At 41.4% G+C, this 20,728-nt stretch overlaps 1 protein-coding gene and 1 long non-coding RNA gene across 4 annotated transcripts in view; one reads left to right on the forward strand and one right to left on the reverse strand.

Moving 5' to 3' along the window:
- The window catches only part of TIGD4 (tigger transposable element derived 4), a 49,646-nt gene that overhangs the window by 10,631 nt on the left and 18,287 nt on the right, over nt 1–20,728 (reverse strand). For all 3 annotated transcript variants that reach the window (XR_003133336.3, XR_003133335.3, XR_003133334.3), the window contains 2 exons: nt 18,682–18,762; nt 7,078–7,218 (listed from right to left, as the gene is read on the reverse strand). The gene's annotated coding sequence lies outside the window, so the exon portion shown is untranslated. The remainder of the gene's footprint in view (nt 1–7,077; nt 7,219–18,681; nt 18,763–20,728) is intronic.
- LOC118350716 (uncharacterized) lies at nt 9,989–18,242 on the forward strand. Its single transcript, XR_004805015.2, has 3 exons — nt 9,989–10,163; nt 13,537–13,632; nt 16,502–18,242. It is a non-coding gene; the product is annotated as an uncharacterized LOC118350716 (long non-coding RNA).

Raw genomic sequence — 20,728 nt, forward strand, 5'->3', positions numbered from 1 at the left:
TAGGACTGGAAGGTAGGAGCATGCTGCTGGCATTTAGTAGATAGAGGTTATGGCCAGGGATGCTGCTAAGCTCGCTACAACACACAAAACGGCTCCCCACAATGCAGAATTAGGCAGCTTAGGGTCTCAATAATAACAGGGTGGAGAAACCCTGCTTTATTTGATTTTATTAAGAACAAAATGATTCCTGGATGTCTCTCAAGAGCCATCTTGGATGAGGGAAGGTGGCAAGGGAGGAGAGCATAAAATCATACTGAGCACTTTAGGCTTTATCATGAGCACTTTAAAAATATATCTTATTTTTAAGTAATCTCTATACCCAACGTGGGGCTTCAACTTACAACCTCGAGATTAAGAGTCACATGCTCTCCTGACTGAGCCAGCTGGGCACCCCTACCTCTGAGTACTCAGTGCTCACAACCATGTGTCTTAGGTATTTTCTCCATTTGTACAAGCAAAGAACTCGGCTCCATAAACACTTATTTGGGTCATAATGTGACAGAACTAGAACGAACTGGCCTGGTCTGGCTCTGAAGCCTATATGCTGTCTGCTATTTGAGTTGTAAGTACTGAAAATTCAGCTGGAGTGTGATAGAATGGACCTAGTCTTTATTCAGGCCTACCATGCTGTGGATGGAGCTTAGGCAATGTGCATCCTAGCCTAACTCTTTGTCGCTAAAGCAGCATACAGAAGCATGATTAGATTACACTGGGGAGCAGAAATGAATGGAGAAGGAAAAAATGAATCTACATGAAGCTACTGAATAATACCACAATTTATTACAGCACAGTATATTGAATTGAAATAATAGCACAGTATATTGACAAGTGTTGAATTGCTTGGCATCAGCAGTGAGTGCTATGGGAGTTGAGAAGGGGACTGTCAGTATGTATTGGAGTGGACAGTGAGGCTTCATGAAAGAAGTGAGAACTGAGCTTTCAGAGAACATAAGGGTTGAGGACGGAGCTAAATTCAGGAGAGTCAGGCAAGGTATTATTGTGATGAGCATGGGGTGCTCGGGAATCAGGCTCCCAGGTTTAAATCCTACCTCTAGCACTCATAAGTGGTGTGACCTTGGGCGAAGCAATTAGCCTGTTTGTGTTTGTTTGTTCATGTGCGGAATCCAGATACTATATTTTCCATTAGGTTGTTAAGAGAATTAAGTAAGTCATGCGCAGAAAGTCTTAGCATAGTGCTCACCCCATGATTCAATGTTAGTTTTTTAAAAAAGGCAAGATGTGTGTGTGTGTGTGTGTGTGTGTGTGTGTGTGTGTGTGTGTGTGTCAGGGTTCTTAAAAGCAACAAAAATCTAGTTAACTTAAGCAGGAAATAATTTTGTCGGAAGGATACAAGGTAATTTGAAGAATTGACAAACAGGAAGACCAGGATCAAGAAACTAAGAACAGCTGGGTCACTAAATAGACAATCAAATCACGTGGTGATGCGCAGGGTCCTGCCTTCTACCAAGACTCACATAAAGAGGTTTCTTTTTCTTTTTTAAGATTTTATTTCTTTATTCATGAGACACACAGAGAGAGGCAGAGACATAGGCAGAGGGAGAAGCAGGCTCCTAGCAGGAAGCCTATGTGGGACTCGATCCCAAAACTCCAGGATCATGACCTGAGCAGATGCTCAACCACTGAGCCACCCAGGCATCCCTGAGGATGTTTCCAATTAGGAAAGAGAATAAGATGTTAGGTTATCTTAGGTTAGGTGCCTGGGTGGCTCAGTCAGTTTGGCCTCTGGCCTGTGATTTTGGCTCAGGTCATGATGTTGGGGTGGTGAGATCAAGTCCTGGGTCCAGTGAGTGTGGAGTCTGCTTGAGATTCTCTCCCTCTCCCACCCCCTCTCCTACTCTTTCCCACGCATTCTCTCTCTCTCTCTCTCTCAAATAAATAAATACATAAATAAATAAATAAATAAATAAATAATTTTTTAAAAGATGTTAGGTTATCTTAGATTAGCAAACACCTCCTTAAGTGGGTGTTGTTTGGGAGAAGTAAGAATGGAATCTAGAGTTTTGAACTTGATGGTGAAGGATAATAGAAGAAAGCCTCGATTACTGAATGGGCACAGGTTCAGTGGGGAGGTGTTTGGGCGTCCAGACAGAGCCTCCTAATGGTGCTTATGTGAACAAGGAAAATGAAAAGTGGCATGAGTGGAAGGTAGACCTTCTAAATCTTCCACTGAGGCAGCTCAATCAGCAGCCAGAAGAGAATGACCTCTCGCCTCTGAGGGACCAGAAGAAGAAGCCCAGAGGGACCGGCCACACGCTCAGAATTTCTAATAAGCATCCTGTTTATTCTTTAAAGTTCTTGTGAATTTCATATTCTTTTTTTAAAAGATTTTATTCATTTATTCATAAGAGACACACAGAGAGAGTGGGGGGAGAGGCAGAGACACAGGCAGAAGACAGGCCCCATGCAAGGAGCCAGACATGGGACTCGATCCTGGGACTCCAGGATCACGCCCTGGGCCGAAGGCAGGTGTCAAACCGCTGAGCCACCCAGGGATCCCAATGAATTTCTTATTCTTGTTCACAATGTGTTTGTTTTAATATATTATTTAGGTTACATACTCATTAGATTCTTTAATATTTTCCCCCTCAAAGTTTCAAGTAAAATGTGTGACTTCACACATCCTCACCCAAATTAGCCTTGTACTCTCCAGAGGAATGTGCAAATTTTCAAGCATTCATTCAGGAAATGTTGATGACACACCTCCTATTAACCAGATGCTAAGTACAGAGACGTGAGTAACAACCTTTCTCCCTCATGGAGTGGTAGTCTATAGCCAGTCTAAAAAGCATAAATCCTAGAGGGCTGTGCACAAATGTGGGTTAGGAAATATGGATGGAGTCAATTTAACTCAACAATCACTAGACCTCAAAGAGAAAACAGAGGGATGCCTGGATGGCTCAGTGGTTGGCTGGGGTCACCATCCTGGGGTCCCGGGATTGAGTCCCATGTCGGGCTCCCCGCAGGGAGCCTGCTTCTCCCTCTGCCTGGGTCTCTGCCTCTCTCTGTGTGTCTCTCATGAATAAATAAAATCATAAAGAGAGAGAGAGAATAAACAGTTTGCACCAAGTAAGAGAGGCAGACAGGAAGAAGAGAAAATCAGACTCAAAAAGTGGGCAGAAAACACATAAAGACAGATAATACGATGTAGCTCCTAAAGGATGTATGTCTAAGAGAGACAAAGAGCACAAAGGAGGTAATAATCGACTCCAGGGGAGGAGATGTTGCCCCGAAGAGGATTTTAAGGGATGACAAGGAGCTGACGAGGCAGCCGAGAAGGGAAGGGAAGGGCAGGGCAGAGAGACTCAGCGTTGAGAAGCAGCGTGGTGTGCTGTGTTTCTTAAGTAAGGAGGGAGTGGAGGAAGCGGCCTGGAGAGATGAGCATGTGCCACGTGTGGCCCCTTTGTCTGTGACATCAGTACCAGGACTTTATCTGAATGCAGTGGAGAGTCACCAAAACATTTTTAAACAGAGGAATGAAAGAAATCGAATTTGTTTTCAGGAAGCATAACTCTGGAAACAGTGGGTAGGTTGGTCTCAAGGTGGCTGGAAGACAACTCTTGAGACCAGTGAGCTAGTCAGGCAAGAGATAGTGAGGGTCTGAGGGGACAGCTGCAGGGATGAAAAAGATGACGGTTACAGCAATAAAAATACCAGTGAAGATTCATAAAACTATTGCTATATGCCAGGCACAGTTCTAAGAGCATGATGTGGATTATTTTATTAATTCGCTCAGTAAATATTTGAGTACCTACTATATCCCAGACAGAGATCCAGATACAGCAGTGAATAAAACCAACAAAAATCCTTGCTTTCATAGAGCTTACATTCTACCGGGGGAGACAGACAATAAACAGGCTAAATAAATAAAATTTAGTAGCATGTTAGATAGAGCTAAGGAGGAAAAAAAATGCTACAGGAAAAGAAACACAGTGCTGAAGAGGGTTGTAAAAAATTTAGATGGCAGAGCCAGGAGAGGCCTCAATAAAAGGTGAGATTTGAATAGACTTGAAGAAATGAGGGACCTAGCCACAGAGATCTCGGGGAAGAGCCTCCATGCAGAGTGAATAGCACGTGCAAAGTCCCAGAGGCAGGAGCATATATGGTCATTTCCAGTAGCAGTGGGAAGGTTGGTCTGGCAAGTCTCAAGTGAAGGAAGGAAAGAGAAATTAAAGACTTGGTAAAATCAATAATAGGGCCCTAATCTCATTGGACCTTGAAAGCTATAATTAGGACTTTGGAGCATCCTGAGCAGAAGAGTGACATGATGGAACTTAAATGTTACCAGGATCATCCCAGATTGCAGGGGACAAGGGCAGGATCAGAGAAATCACCAGTGCTGGGATCTAGGAGAGAGAGGACGACGGCTGAGAACAAAGCAGTTGCAATGCAAGTGGTGAGAGGCAATCAGTTTCTGGTTATAATTTGGGCATCTAGGTGGTTCAGTTGGTTGAGCGTCTGACTTCGGCTCAAGTCATGATCCCGGAATCTCCGGATCGAGCCCCAAGTTGGGCTCCCTGCTCAGCGGGCAGTCTGGTTCTCTCTCTCCCTCTGCCCCTCCTCCCAACTCCTGTTCTCTCTCTCTCTCTCAAATAATAAATAAAATCTTTAAAAAAATAATTTGAAGATAAAGTCAATAAAATTTGCTGATGGATCAGGTACAGTGTGTGTGTGCATATGTATGATCCATGGAGAGAGAGAGAGAGAGAGAGAGAGACAGAGAGAGAGAAGGCCAAAGATATTTCTAATGATTTTGGCTGAGCAGCTGAAAAATAAATGGAATTGCCCTTAACTGACATGGAGAACACTTTAGGAAGAGCAAGTGACTTTTGCAAGGAGGTGGATATCAGGAGTTCAGTTTGGGACCTGTTAGGTTAGAGATGTCAAGCTGGCAGTTAGATAATTTGGGCTGGACTTCAGAGGAGTGGTCTGCATTAGAGAGAAAAACACAAGGATGATCAGAATGTAGGTGATGTCCAAAGCTATGAGACTAGGTGAGATCAGCTAAGGAGTGAATAACAGAAAAAAGAAGAAGTCCAAGGACAAAACCTTGGGCATGCTGATATTCAGAGGTTGTAGAGTTGAGGAAGAAGAAGCTATTATAGGAGATGAAGATGGAGCAGCCAGCAAGGTGGGAAGAAAACCAGGCAAGTGTGCTGTCCTGGAACCGAGTGAAGAAAGTGTTCCAAGGAAGAGTGTCAAGCAAGCCTACAATGCTGCTGATCATTAGGTTAGATGAGGACTGGGAAATAATTACTGGGTTTAGCAAATGGGGTCACAGGTACTGTGTTAAGAGCAGTTTCTGAGTGGAGATTTAAGCAATCACAAGAGGAAAGAAGTTGACGTCTGTGAGTGTGGACCATTTTCTCAAGGAGTTTTGCTCTAGAGAATGAGGGGAATACAAAGTGCCAGATGTAGAGCTGGGGTCAAGAGAGATTTTTCTTAAAATGGGAGAAATAACAGCATGTTTGCAGGTTGATGGAAATGACCTTGTAGAAATGGAAAAACTGATGAAGAAAGGAGGGAGAATTTAGCAGTGAGAGGGGTGGGCTCTAAGGCGCTAGGGGTGAGTTGGCCTTAGCTAGGAGCCAACTTCAGGGATACAAGCAGGAGAGCACAAGAACACAAGCACAGAGAGTTGCTTTACATTTAAATTAGTTCAACATTAAATAAAATTTAAAATTTGTTTTCTTCAGTTGCACTAGTCACATTTTGAGTATTCAGTAACCACTTGTGACTGAGGCCCTATCAGAAAGAGTAGAGAAAACATTTCCGTGTTTTCTTGGCAGGAGTTCTCTTGGACACCGTTTGTCTAGGGTAAGGCCATGGGAATGAGTAGCTGAGGTCAGGTGGGTAGAGGACAGGGTCATTGGAAGAGAAGTCAAGGTGCTGGAAAGCTGATGCATGGGTCCCTGGAGATAGCTAAGACTCAAGATGGGGTAATACTGGGAAAGTGAAGGTGAGACAGATTAAAATAATCAAAATGTGGTCACAATAACTGGAGATCGTTACAGTCTGTTGATAAGATCATCAAAGCTGCGTGAGCGTGGTCTAGAGGCAGCAAGGAGGAACAAGAGGAGCCCCATCCCCCCATCTCAACCCCAGGGGAGAGATCCAGCCACCACTGCACAGGGCCACGGGGAAAGCAGCGTCCCTAGGGGACAGAGCCAAGTTTCAGTTGGGGAGGTGAGAGGAACACTCAGAGAAGTGATAGAGGGAAAGGAAGATTTTGCTGATGACTGACCCAAGTTCCAGAGGGCAGGGGTTGGAAAGGAACACCGGGTGAGGAATGCCAGATGAGGTCAGGAAACGGAGGGGGGGGGGGGCGCGTGCACCCTGGGTGGCACAGGGGTTGAGTGTCTGCCTTTGGCTCAGGTCATGATCCCAGCATCCTAGAATCGAGTTCCACATCGGGTTCCCCGCAGGGAGCCTGCTTCTCCCTCTGCCTATGTCTCTGCCTCTCTCTCTGTGTCTCTCATGAATAAATAAATACAATCTTTAAAAAAAGAAAGGAAATAGGGTAAGGACTAGACTCTTGAGGATGAGAGGTCACTTGAGAGTCCTGGGTCTTAGAGGATAGAGGACATGGTGAGTCAGTCCTGAGGCTCACATGGCAGATTGGGAGAGACCAAGAGATCTTGACAGGAGCTGGACAGGTTCTGGGATCCCCCTAGATGGCTGCTGGGGAAGGTGTGATAGTGGCACAGGGGTAGCCTAAGACTAGGCATTCTCCTGGCTGCTGCCTAATGGTAGCCTTATTTATCCCCATAGCACTATGAAAAGTATACAGTTGTTATCCCGATTGTACAGAAAAAGACATATTCAGAAGGCAGGTAGGATATAAAATGAACAGGACTTGGTGAATGGAGGGCCTTAATTTGCAGACTGAATCTGGCCTTAATCACTAGTGAGAAAGTTGAGAAGGGAGTCTCTTTGGATGTGAAATTGGAGGAGACAGAGGGTCTGGGAAGCGGATTCCCAGATTCCCGTTGAACAGGTTTGGAGTGGCAGGTGCAAGCAGGGGGTGTTGACAAATGGAAATGAGTTGAAGATGCTCACAAATACACAAGTAGTCCTGGCTCTTGTGTCAGGGCAGGAGAGGTTGATTTGGAAGTCAGCAGTTCAAGCCAGAGCAGACTTCTCAGTCTCAGGTCTTCCCAGGTAGAGGTCTTACTACCACAGGGAAAGCGGAATTGTTTTCTAAGGGTGAGAAACAAGAAGAGATTAGAAGTGGATTTCAATTTAGGAACTTGACAAAATTCCAGCTGCTGCCCTCGAACTATCCATATAATCGTGCTCTGAAGGATTCTATCTCAATTTTATTGCTGATGTAAGGCTTAGGCTTTTGAAATATTGCTTTAACAGTGACCTCTAGTGTTATAAAGAGATCTCTGCTAACAGACTGAGGCAGGCTGAAAAAAAAATTCTTTAACCTAAGAATCATTGCAGAGATTCATTTTGCCAGAAGGTACCTTAATAAATTATTCAGCCCAGCTTTCTCCCTTTAGGGAGGACATCACTTGGACAATTCCAGGTCACTTCCCTTCAAGGCAGATGTAATGGAGTCTGAGAAAGTTCAGAGAATGGTAACTAGAGTAAACAAGGAGGGAGATGTATTTTCTTGCAAGAATACATTTTTTTTTAAGATGAAAAGGAATACACCACAGACTAGAAAGCTGTTGCATCTAAAACTCCAAGCTAATAGAACAAACGGATCTCCAAGTGCAAGATCTAAAAGGCACCCCTTTGAAACTGAGGAGGTTGCTTTAGCATAATATTGGCTACAACTTTGGGCCATTTATTTTGTACCAGGTACGCTGACAGCCACCCCTAAGGTAGGAACTTTTATTATCTCCATTTTACAGATAAGGAAACCAATGTAGAGCAATCAGTTAATTAACCAAAGCAGCACAGCTGGAAGAGGGCAAAATCCAGAAGGGAACCCAGGCTCTTCCATTCCAAGTTTGTGCTTCTAACCTATAAATGCAACAACCCTTTAATAACAAGAATGCTAGTTTAGAAATAGGATACACGTGAATCAGTAAATTGGCAAAAGCTAAAAACATAAATTTGTTCAAGAAAAGTGTGGATGTGAACATGGCAGTTTGGGAATGCAACGGATCTTTTCTGGCATGGGAAGGGGGCTATCTTTCTTTTCCAACACAGAGTTCCTTGGTCCTAGCAAACCCCTGATCTGACCCCATGTGCTGGTTCTCATGTCCTCACTAAGTACCACATCTATGGGCCTTCAGAGAGGAGACTCCATGCAGACTGAGCCCTGCACTCAATGTTTAAGAATCCTCACTCAAAGAAAAAGATTTTATGTCTACTGGAAATCCCCCTTGTTGATGCTCATTTTCTTTTATTCTGTCATCAGTGAAGATGGAAAGAGTTGACCTGTAATCCTGTCTAGCCTTTTCTATAGGTGAGCACCGTTGTTAAGTCACTCTCCAGCCTTCTGGTCTATCTGCCTTTGAAATACATAATCCTCATCCTTTGAATATGACCACAGGTATCATTGTCTATCTTGAGGCTTGGATGCCTCCTACAGGAGTATTTCCAATCTTAAAGAGATGCTTGTACTTATGGACTTAATAAACCATAAAATGTCTTCCTCCATAATGTTTATACGACGCCTCTTATTTTTAGAGGACTTCTATATACCTTACCTGGCTTGATTCTCACTTGTGTGTCCCTGTTTAACAGAAAAGAAAGTGAGGCTCCAGAAACTGAAGTGATTTGCCCAAGGTCCCCTAAGGGGATAGTGGAAAAAATAACAAGGTTGTCAAGAAAAGATGGTGCATGGTATCTGATGACTCAGAAAACTAGGGACAACTTTTAGAAGGCATGTAAGGGTTGAAAATAATCTCTTTGCCTTTGCTGTTTATTTTGGTAGCGATCAGCATCTAGCCATATAAATATCCATTAACCCAAAGCAAACCAAAGTACAGCCTCCCTATCTGCTCATCCTCAGGACCTTCATCTTGAGACTAGAGCCTAGAGCCTTTCCTTCAACTTCTAGGAGAAGTGGGATCAGAACTGTGGGAAAAAAAAAAAAAAAGAACTGTGAGACAAGACATTTTTGTTGTGTTTAAGTCACCCAGCCATAGCAGACCAGGAAAGTCATTAGCTGCCAACTCAGGGCCAACTCAATAGCTGCCAACTCAGAGCCGCCTAATGGTTATTATGGTGCCCGTCACTGTTTCGATCACTCTACATGTATTGACTCATGTCAATGTAATCTTCACAAGGACCCTACGAGGTGGGGGCTAGTTCTACCTCTTGTTTACAGATGAGAAAGCAAGCATAGAAACATTAAATAATTTGCTCAAGACCATTCGGATGGCCCTGGTAAATATAAAGGCAAAGTTTAAGTAAAAGTCATCTAAGTTCTGCTGTTAAGCAGTATTCATTATGGACTATGACCCATAAGGACGATGTAGGGAGGCAGGACAGATATGCTTCTTTTGACACATGAGAAATTTGGATCTCAGCAAGGTTCAGTTATTCAGCGTTGGCTGCACAGTGAGGTGGGGCTGGTATCCATCAGCACCCATCAGTGTGGCCATATCAATCGTTAAAAAGATAAATGTTTCTCTACAGGTTAGCAATGGCTGCTGCCCCAGCTCCTTCAGAATCCCATATCACCCCTGCTTGGGACCACCCTCCCTGCAAGCCCTCTAGATCTCCCTGTATCCTGGCAACTCTAGGGGTCCCCACACTAGTGGTGGCTTGCTCAGCCCTGGCAGGCTGCTGCTGCTGGGAACTGGTGTGGAATGGGGGTGGTGTACAGAGGCAGGGCAGGAGGCCAGAGAGGACAGCCCAGGACAGGAGGCCTTAAGGTGTGTCTGCTGCATAGCTGGTTGGAATTAGTATCCAAAAGACAAAAATAGGGCTCGGGTACAGCAGAGAACATATTTTCTCCTCTGTTTTTACATTAGCTGGAGGAACTCCAGTGTCTAAGCAAGGAAACAGCTCTGTTTGTGGTGTGATGATACCCTGAGGAATTTAGAGGGCCAGCATTTGGGGAGAGCCAGAGGGCTGGAAAGGAAGACTAAGGGATTTCCCTCCTTTCTAGTGGGATACATGATGATTTGTACTCATGAAACCCTCCAGTGCAGTGCCGGGCCCTTACCTGGTGCTTAGTAAGTATGTGTGTACTTTCTTGACTGATTAAAGTATGATGTGAGCTGTTTTAAAAAGAGCAGTGAGAGTCTGCCTTCAGCCTTAAATTTAGTAGGGGATTACTATAGCTCCAGAGCAGACATACAGGGACCAGGGAGGGTCACCAAATAAGGAGACATTGTTTTGGTTAAAAAGAGAGAGAGTCTCTGAAGAGGGCCAGTAATTATATATACCGGTGGCAAATGCCTGTATACTGATATAAGCGGATGAAAATTAAGAGCGTAAATGTCTTAGAAAAAGACCTGAACATAACTGATTCATCCAAACATAAACCCACTGAGCCGGTTCTGAGCCTCCTCAGGCATTACATGTGGGAAAGAACAGCAGACAGGGCACCCATGTGCCTGTACAAACACACTCCTGCTAGTTGTCAGGCCACAAGGAAGCAAACCGAAGCAAAAAGCAGGACGAATGGCCCAGGGTGAGAGAAGTCAAGATGATGAAGAATGACCCACAGATGGAGCCTGAAAACCAGTAAGGGGGTTGGTCAACAAAGAGATTAAAGTGTCACTTGGTCAACAAAGAGATTCCGCACAGAATCTCTTGCTTAATGTAACAACCTGGTTCCCCTCAAAGGCTATTGAAGACAGAGAATTGAGTCATAAAAAGCAAAAGATGTTTGGATGACTTTCCTGGTCTGCTATGCCTGGGTGACTTAAACACAACAAAAATGTCTTGTCTCACAGTTCTGGGGGCCAGAAGTCCAAAATCAAAGTGAGTGGAGGCTCCCAGGGCCTCCAGCTGCCCAGCCTCAGCTTAAGAGTCACTGGATAGGAGTTCCTTTTAGGCACCTAGATCCCACCCCACAGATTCTTTAGGACCCAGGAATAAGGACAGCATCACAGCTCAGTAAACAGGTTTCAGTTTACACAGAATATTCCAGATTGAGGGAAATCCCATTAAGAGCGTTATTCCAGTTTTGTTGACAAATCTGTGAGAAACAGAGTTTAATAGAAAATGATAAAGGTAAAATATGAAAATAAATTGAACATTTATATTCTACTTTGTGGTAGCCCATTGAATAGCCCATTGAATATATAACCACAAGCATCAAACTAATGATTATATGCAATGCCATCTTGTAAAATAAGATTTCCGGTTGCAATTCTTCTAAATGCAAAAGTGTTGTGTATATTTGTAAAAAAATATATTTCATCTGTGTTTGTTGTCAGGCTACCAAGTGTCCTTTAGGCTATGCCCTTTTTACTATTTGGATGTCAAATTCTTATTTCCTTTATGGAATAATAGTTAAAATAAATTTCTACCTCACAAAATATAAAGGGGGAACCTTTCTGTTGGATCTGTACTTGAAAAAAATATTCATTGAATATATCTTATATTTCAATGATTTATTAATCGATTGCCTAGAAACAGAACAATCTCAGAAATACGTTTTAGAATATAAAGGTATTTATTTCACTCTAAGAAAATCTGCCATTTTTAAAAAGTCAAACTCAAAGAATACATTCATTACATTATTTATTTAAATAATCTAAAAGTCAAACTTAAAGAATACATTCATTACAATATTATCACCTGTATTGTTTTTCTTTAAGGTTAAGAGTTTGCACTTGGAGAAATACACCATAGATGTCCTTTTATACAACAAACTCCAAAAGTGCATTTATAATATGATTTAATCTTATATTTAAATCCAAAATTTCAAGAATATAGACATTTTCCAAATCAAATCCTACCCCTTTTTCCCCAGAGGCAGCTGTCAGTAGGCGAGCTATTCCAAAGGCACTTTAAGATCACGCAAATAGGGTGGCTGGAGAGGTGGGAGCCATACCCAGACTGGACAAAGTCATTCTGCCCAGGACATTTCTTTTTCCTAGGCCTTTACTCTGACTGACAGCCATGTGACAACAGCTGAGAGCAATGGCAGGGTCACTAGATCCTTATTACAATAGCCTTTGAATGACAGAAGACTTGTCTTGCTTCAGATGGAAACTCTCAGCTCTGTCATTTAAAGGAAGTATTGAGTCCCTACTCTGTCCAAGTTGCTCCAAGGGGAATAGCATACAGTCTAATAGTATGCTTTATCTTCACTACCTCCTTGATGCTTCTCTTGTGCAATTATTTCTGTGCTTCCTTCCCTGTCTGCTTAGGGAAAAAAAGATAAAAGTTTCAGATGCCTTACTAGGAACTGGTTTTGTCAGCTGCTTAGAATTAGAAAAGCACTATGTCATGTTTTCTTCTTCTTCTTCTTTTTTGTCAAGCTTTTAGAAATCAAGGTCTTATTCATTGTATTTAAAATGTTTTGAATGATAACCTGAGGCCTTGTTTACCAATAACCCAGTATAAAGTCATATTCTTAGAAATACATATGTAACATATCTGATTTTCTTTCTAGTCGGCTCTCATGGAAAGTTAACCGTGTACTGACATATGGGGGTGCAGGTATATGCATATCTCTGGCTGATTCCCAATGGCATTTTTTATCTGCCTCCATGGAGAGACATAGTTTAGTATCATGCATCAAACTGCTTGAGTCCTGCATCCCAGAGAAGGAGTTGGCACAGACACAAGGATGGCAAGAGTCTAAAAAGATGAAAACACCAGTTTCTTTTTGGTCTTTCTTGTGCTTCTGCAGTTCATACACAAAATATATTACGTCCTTGGAAACGTCCTTTCCCCCCTCTCCCCTCCTACCATCGTGTCAGAGTCTAATATATCATACTGTAAGCCAGATATAGGCATCCTTTTGGATTGAGCTGGCCAGTAAATTAACTTATGCTAAACGGCTGTCTGCCCATGACTGTCAGCCCTATCATCCTTGTCTTCTTTTCCCTTTCCCAGACATTGCATTTCACTGTGGATGACATTTCATTTCATTCTCAATACTATTTCATCTCCTAGCAATGTATGAAATTCTTCAGTGAACGGAATACTCATTGACCCTTCTGAAACTGACAAGGATACTTGCGCACTCCAAATAGGTTCATAATACAACTACTGTTGGGCTTCTTTTCCAGTCTCTTCCAAGCTAGTCTACACTTCAGAGTTCCTAAAAAGGATCTCCTGTCCTACCTGTGCTTGACTTTCAAAATCGAACTTAAGCCTTCATTACAGACACCCACCTTCAAGGTTAGTGGTCACAGGAAGGACCTTCGCGGGCTAGTGAGCAGAGGTCATCTAGGAATGAGAAATCAATATATATTTCCTAAGGACTTGCAGTGTGACCTTGGATGTTGGGCGGATCGCATAACCACCTTAGGAGCATGTGATTTCTTCGTGCCTTATAAGAAGAGATCCGTATTCGTAGCATAGCAACTTTCTGGAAGTCTTCTACAAATATACTAGGGTTCTAAGTTCTCCCTATCTCTTCAGTTCCAGATACAGAATCACTTTTTCACACAACTCTTTATTGAGGTCCTACTAAGTGCCCAAATATCTGTTAAGTGCTGAGAATACAATGCTGAAAAGGTAGGTATGGCTGGTGATCTGGTTGATGTTTCTTTAGTGCAATTGCTTTCACACTTCTCAGAGCTTGTGGTCTGGTTGAGGAGCTGGATAGAGAAAACTATCAAGAAAAGGGGATGGAAAGAAAGTACAGAACGCTGTGGGAGCACACAGAATAAGCCCTTATATGGGTCTTGGGAATTAGGAAAGCCTTTTGGAGGAAGCAATATCTGAGCTGAGACCTGAGGTAAGTAGGATTTAGATTAGGGGATGTGAGGAGACCATGTTAAACTCTTCTGTGGATTACTCACTCACTCACATATACCCACATGGTTCTCTAAGTATAACTGCTATTATAGTAGTATCCTACTATTTCATGCTCTCCTGAAATCTGAGATGCAGGGACTGGTTCTATCGCCCTAGTCTCCTACAGCTCAAGCCTGTCCTCATCCACTCCTGGCATTATAGATCAGGAGCTCCTCTGAGAAGAAACAGCTATGTCTTTTGTAGAGCAGCAGTTGGCAAAATGCCAAGAACAAACACTTGTAATAGTTTCTAATCTGATGTATGACTCATTTCATTGGATCCTGGCAATTTATTGCCCTCATTTAATAGATAAAGAAACTGAGGCTCAGAGAAGTTCACTGACTTGACCATAGTCTCATAGTTTGTAAATGGAAAATTGGTACTCAAATCAGGAGTCAGAAGTTAAGAGGGGTTGGTATTTGTAAAATGCTTTGAATAGTGTCTAGATCATAGTAGGTGATACATGGGGAGGGGTTAAGGAAATCATGAAAAATGTTAATAAAATAGGCTTCCTGACTCCAATAACAAAACTTTTTCTCTTGATCACAATGGTTTCTCTTGTATCCTGTGGAGTAGTAGAGTTCTTTGGGGGCTTATTAGGAGTCACTGTAGGGACTTAAGAAGAAGACAGAGACATTGGGCTTGAAATCCATCCTACCCTACCCCATGCTCCCAGCCAGAATAGTTCCCAGATTAGTTTATTTGCTTGAAGACTTTCCTGTGGGGAGGAAGTAATATAACGTGCATATATTCTATGATTACTATCTGAGGGTGATGGTGGAGTTATTGGGAAATTGCAACCTAAATATGAGAAAGAGAATCAAGAGCTTCTAATTTCCAAATGCATTAAGTCCCATGGGGGAGAATAGGTGCTATCAGGTGGATCACAGACAGAAGTAACCTTATTTCCTGTAAGAGAGAGACCTGGAACTTTTAAATTCGAGAGAATTATATTTTAACCTTAAGCCTTTCCCCAGCTGTGTGAACCCCAGTTTTGTCATTGGTAATAATGGAGCTTATAATCATTTTTACAGGATTATTATGATGAGGCCCTTGTTTTCAGTGAATATCCCTAATGCCTAGAACAGTATCTGGCATATAGTAGGCGTTCAGTAAATATTTTTTGAATGAATGAAATGGCAATTATAATACTTTCTAGCCCAGCATCTGGCTCATGGAAGATGCTTTATTTTCTTTCTGGGAAGATGAATCAACTGGATAAAATTGAGAATTTGAGGGAGGTGGGCAGTAGAAATAGTAATAATTAACATTTGCTCTGTGTACTAGGTATGACTACATATTCATATTAATTCTGTGCCCTAAAGAATGTTATATAACTTCTCTCTGCCTCAGTTTGCACATCTACAAAGTGGAAATAATACTAGCTCTGACCCCATAGCTTTGTTGTGATCATGAAGTCAGTTAATCCACACATAATTATCGGAACAATTCCTTGTACATAGTAAGTACTCAATGTGCTGTAACTGTGATCAGGTTGTGAAATCTCAAGTCCTCCATGTTTAACTAATGTGCTGTTCTTCTGAGTTCAACAAATAGATGCTTTATGAGTTCTATGATGAGATCAATATAGGCAGTAGGAGTATTTACCAGAGGACACAGGATTTAAGCTGGGCCTTCGCTAAATTTGGTTGGGCAGAGTGGAGTGGGAAGGCATTCCAGGGAGGAGGGAGATACATACCTGGGAATGGGGTTAGAATCATCCTCTAACTTTATGCTTAAATTCTAGTTTGAATGTTCACTGGTTTCCCCACCTGTAAAATCATGATACTATCTGCCCAGGGTAATTGCTATTCTGATGTTTATGAACATAAAGTGCTTAGCACAGTTCCAGGCACACCATAAGCACCCAGTATAGTATATCATCATCATCATCATCATCATCATCTCATCATCATCATCTTCTTCATGATAAAAGAAATGGAAGGGCAGAGATTGAAGTTTGTGAGACAGTGAGAAAACCAGCTGATTCCATCCAAGAATTCAGCTAGCCCTGACTCCTCAGAATCTATCATTAACTTAGAGATTTTTCACCTACATCAGACCTTATTAATAGCACAAATTTTCTTTAAGTGGAACCTCAAGTCTTAGTGGCTTGCATTTGGCAGGGGAGTGGGAAGCGGGTTTGAGTATACTACTTAGGATAAATGTTGTACTTAAATTGGTAAATATTAAAGTTACTGTGAAACTGAATTATTGGAAAGTAAGCCAAATAGTGAGTTTAGTGGAGAGGTGGTTTGTTCTTTCTTCACACCCTTTCCTGCAGGCAGAGTTGTGCTGCTTTGAAGTCACTTGTGGCTACTGGGGCAGGCAGCAAGGAGAAACATGAGCCACATTACTTTCCAGCCACTCCTTGACATGCTCGATATAAACTTCTAGCTCCCAAAATAATTGTCTTGACCTCAGTGCTCTCTGGGACTCTGGCGATCCTCACTTGATCCTTTCATGCTAGCTATCCGAGATATTTTACATTCGAAAGCATGAGTCGAGGCCTGACTTTCTTTTTATGTCTATGGCAGGAATTAATATTTTAATTATTTGTAAAGTTTCTTTTTTTTTTTTTTTAAAGTTTCAAGGATTATATGCACATTCAGAATGGAAAAGCATTTAGAATGGAAGGGCAATTGGAGCTTTATGTAATCAAGGATGGAAGTTGGTGGCTTTATCTACATCCTGCACCAGCCCTAGGAGAATCAAGAGACTCATCTTCCACAATCTACATTTGGAAGCCTTGTAAATGCACTTTCTTTATATCTGACACAGAAAATATCCAACTAAAAATCTTTGGTAATTCTTCCAGCCTGGATTGATTACCCTGCACTTCACCTAAGCTCACACCATGCTCTTCCCTGCACTCTGGGAATTCTGTTGTCACAGGGATTGGACACTTAGCATATAATGGCTTGCATCAGCTGGTGTCTTTATTCTGTATTCCCACCTGGATGGCAAAATCCAAGGGTAGAGACCAGGTCGTTAACTCCTCTACCTCACTCCCCACAACCTAAGGCAAGACTGCAGAGAAGGCTCTCAAAATATTTTACCCCTATGTGACATTCTTCCTCCCGGTTCTGAAATAGCTCTGCTAATAATGCTTGTATGACTGAATCATTATTTTCTTTGCTCTGAAAATAGAACACAAGTCATTCCTGGGATGTTAGCTTGGAGTCTGTAACTCTCAGTGATTAAAGCTTGTTGTTTCTGATGCTTCAGGAGAGGACACAGTCAGAGAGTGTCGCAATGAGCCAGTCCTGGCTCTAGAGGTTCAGCCTGGTACACATTCTGGACTCTGTGTTCACCTTCTAGAGAGCACAAGTCCTCAGACTGTCCTATTTATTAATTGGATTTGGCAAAGGGAGTTAATTCCTTGTAAAAAATACACAAACAAGCTATTAAAAATAACATTCAAAGAAGATGGCTAAAAAATAATGTGCAAAAGAAGAGGAAATTGCTTAACTCAAATGCAAGTTTAGAAAAAGAATTCTATTAAAATGTCTTTAGGTATTGACTGGAAACATTGAAACGTTTAAAAAAAGAAGAGTCAGATGTGGGATGTGAGCTCAATCTCCTCAGAGACTGAGTTTTTTTCTTTTTAAAGAAAAGAAATATATATATTTCTTTAAAAAGAATATATACATATATATGCATAACTTTTAGTGATGAAGACTATATATGATGGGAAGGTGAAGCAGGGTTTCTTAATAGTGAATCTTCTGACATTTTAAGCAAATTTTACATACATGTCCTTTTTCTGGAGAAAATCCAAAGTTTTATTTGGATTCTCAAAGGAGGCTATTAATCAGAAGAGATCTAAAAGCATGGGTGTTTTTCCTCTCCATTACTCTGAGCTTAACAGGAATGATGAAGACCCTTCCAAATTACCTTTATTCCAAGTACATCTCAAGTCTCGATGCATTTCTCATCTATTTCCAAGTAAATTTTAAAAACCTCTACCTTTAACAGTCTCAAAATGAAAAAGAAAAAAAATCCATCGGTGGTATTTATTCAGAGGCTAAAACATGTACCAATCCCATGGGCCTACGGAGCATGACAAGGATTTCTGGAGTTGCTCTTGAGAGCTTTGAACATCTGGAGCCCTTGTAGAAGTAGGGACTGCTAAGTTGTCAAAAAAGTGTTAGCTTTTTAGCTTGCCTGATTAAAAATGTAGTATCATTGCCCCTATGTCCCACAGAAATCACTAGAACTACTTAATAGATTCCCATATGGTGAAACCATTCTCTGGGCAGTTAATTAGGAACTGTGCCTTTCCTAGATTCAAAGAAGGTTTCAAACTGCTCAGCACAATATGTCTATTACACACATTATTGAAAGTTAAATTTTTTTTTTTTTTGCCTAAACTTGTGGGAAAAATTCTTACTAAAATAAAAAATCAAAAGACCATCCTCCAACCGAGGCATCATGTGAAATAAATTTAGTTTTTAAGAAGTCTGGTTTCTTGTTAATTAGATATATTGGACGTAAAGCACTCTGAGAAAAGTATGTTTTCAGTGGAAGTGATTTTAAAGATTCCTATTCCTGTTAATGTGTTCATCATAAAGCAGTGAATGACACTTCTGGCTGAGAATAGTGGTCACTCCAGTGACAAGAGTATTTGGAGAGGTCAGCAAATCATTCTAAAAATATTTTCTCTATCTTTTATGCTAAGGATAGCTGAAGAATAGGATTAAAATGCCAAAGAAAATATGCCCAAATAAAAAATTAGAGGAAAGAACCTTGCCTGTGATGACTTACCTATGCTAAAACATACTTTTTACTCTTCCTTCTTGACTCCTGAACCATCTGTTGTATAGAATAGCATATCTTGGTACTACACTAGACAAGAAAAAAAAAAAAGGAGGGGCAAATCATTTATTAGAGAATCATTTTTTAAAAATAAACATTTATTTTGTCTTTTGTCATTTTTTTTCTCTTTGTTTTTAAATCCCCCTTTTGAGGGTTGAACCTTAAAATATACAGCTTTTAGGTGGATTACTTATTACTTATTTTTCTTTTAATAGTGCTGAAGATGTGTTATTCTAAGTGAGATGTTAATCGCCCGTGAAGCTGTCTGAGAGCATTGGCCCAAATATAACTCAAGCTGTCCCATGAAAAATCACACCTCAAGACAGAGAGTTAGGGAAACCCTGGCTATTATTCTAACTGTGCTTCCTTAGTATGCATTATAGTTATACGTATCTATAGACAAGTGGCAGAAAGGGAAAGAGTCACGAGAGACTCTTGAAATCAATTGTTTTTGTAAAGATATATATATAGTATGACCTCACCTCTTTGTTGCATATATTTATTCTTTACTTCTCAGTTGTAATTTATATTATTAGCACAAAGGAAACGGCGTCAGTATTTCACCATCTCTAGAGGGACTAAGACTGGCATCATCCCTGCAAGGTGATCACCAAGCAAAGTATTGGCCACTGCTGTCAGAGGAAGGAAGACCTCCCTGAGCAGGTGTGAGAAAGGAGGACAGCAAACATAAGCCCTAGGCCCAGGCAATGGACATTGCCCATTCTGGTGCTCATTCCAGTGGGATCTGCACGGTCTGCAAAGCCAACTCAGCTCTCATTGTTCTTGACCTTCAAAGAATGTCCCTCCCAGTGATCTTGGCTGTCACCTTCCTCATTATCTTGTTGATGTCTCTGCTCTCAGGCTTTTATCTCTTTTCTCCCTGTGGCAGGGACTGCTTTTTATCTTGAGACTCCACTTCCTTCAAATTCCATTTTCTTGCTAACATTTTGAGTATGTTCCAAGTCTCACTACTCTGCTTTGGCCTAGGCTTTGGAAGACCAAGATGGAAGACGTCTTTTCCTTCTACATTTTTTCTATAAATGCTTACCCAGCCCCGGCTATAGGCCAGTCCCTGCAAGTCCTTGGTCTCTACCTACCTCACCACAATTTTCTTCACTCTAGATTCTTTCAATTCCTTAACCCATTTGGACTCCTTCTCTTTAAGAGCCTTTGTCCAGAATGGTCTTCTCCTCTCCTCTTCTTTGCCTAGTGAACTCCTACATAACATTCAAATTTGGGTCTCAGCTCCTGACACTTCTTCAGTGACTCTTCCCTGACCTTAAGACTACATCGAATTCCCATGTTATATGATTTTAGACAAACAGGTACTGCTCCTTCAGAGTATTTATTGCATTTGCAATTTTATGTTTGTATCATTATTTTTTTAATATTTTATTTATTTATTCATGAGAGACACAGAGAGAGAGGCAGAGACACAGGCAGAGGGAGAAGCAGGCTCCACGCAGGGAGCCTGATGTGGGACTGGATCCCAGGATCTGGGATCACACCCTGAGCCAAAGGCAGACTCTCAACTGCTGAGCCACCCAGGCATCCCTGTATCATTATTTAATAATGTCTGCCTCCACCACTGATTCCATAATGGCAGGGATTTTTTTTCAGTCTCACCATTAAATCTTCAGTGCCTAGCCTAAGGACTGTGATAGGTTCTTGTGGGATAAACAGTCATTTATCCCTTACTAGAGTATCTTTAGAGTCACTAGGATTGAATCAATTTTATTTGGAAAACTCCTAGAGCAACTATATTAATTAGGTAAAATTAACCTGGATTTCCTAGGATTTTGTATGATTTCTCTAACAGAATGAACGTGACACGACAATGATCAGATTTGGAAGAAAAAGTCTCAGAGTTGAAGTTCTACAGCCTAAGTATAAGTAGATGATATAAAAGATTGTTAGCCTTGTAGTAGATTTAAATTGTATACCCTACAGCTCAGGAATGCAAAAATAAATTTTCAAAAATATAAGCTTTGAGGGG

The sequence above is a fragment of the Canis lupus genome, chromosome 15 (assembly GCF_003254725.2).
Source record: "Canis lupus dingo isolate Sandy chromosome 15, ASM325472v2, whole genome shotgun sequence".
NCBI classification, from domain to species: domain Eukaryota; kingdom Metazoa; phylum Chordata; class Mammalia; order Carnivora; family Canidae; genus Canis; species Canis lupus.